The sequence below is a fragment of the Callionymus lyra genome, chromosome 15 (assembly GCF_982586985.1).
Source record: "Callionymus lyra chromosome 15, fCalLyr1.hap1.1, whole genome shotgun sequence".
Classification (NCBI taxonomy): Eukaryota; Metazoa; Chordata; class Actinopteri; order Syngnathiformes; family Callionymidae; genus Callionymus; species Callionymus lyra.
The window spans coordinates 2,457,444-2,457,921 of record NC_141832.1 but is presented as its reverse complement, the minus strand read 5'-3'; positions in this window follow the sequence as shown (position 1 = coordinate 2,457,921).

Genomic DNA, 478 nt, shown 5'->3' with positions numbered 1-478 from the left:
TCTTCTTATGTGTGTGTTCTTATGTGTGTGTGTTCTTCTTATGTGTGTGTTCTTCTTATGTGTGTGTTCTTATGTGTGTGTGTTCTTCTTATGTGTGTGTTCTTCTTATGTGTGTGTTCTTCTTATGTGTGTGTTCTTCTTATGTGTGTGTTCTTCTTATGTGTGTGTTCTTCTTATGTGTGTGTTCTTATGTGTGTGTTCTTCTTATGTGTGTGTTCTTATGTGTGTGTTCTTCTTATGTGTGTGTTCTTCTTATGTGTGTGTTCTTCTTATGTGTGTGTTCTTCTTATGTGTGTGTTCTTCTTATGTGTGTGTTCTTCTTATGTGTGTGTTCTTCTTATGTGTGTGTTCTTATGTGTGTGTTCTTCTTATGTGTGTGTTCTTCTTATGTGTGTGTTCTTATGTGTGTGTTCTTCTTATGTGTGTGTTCTTATGTGTGTGTTCTTCTTATGTGTGTGTTCTTCTTATGTGTGTGTTC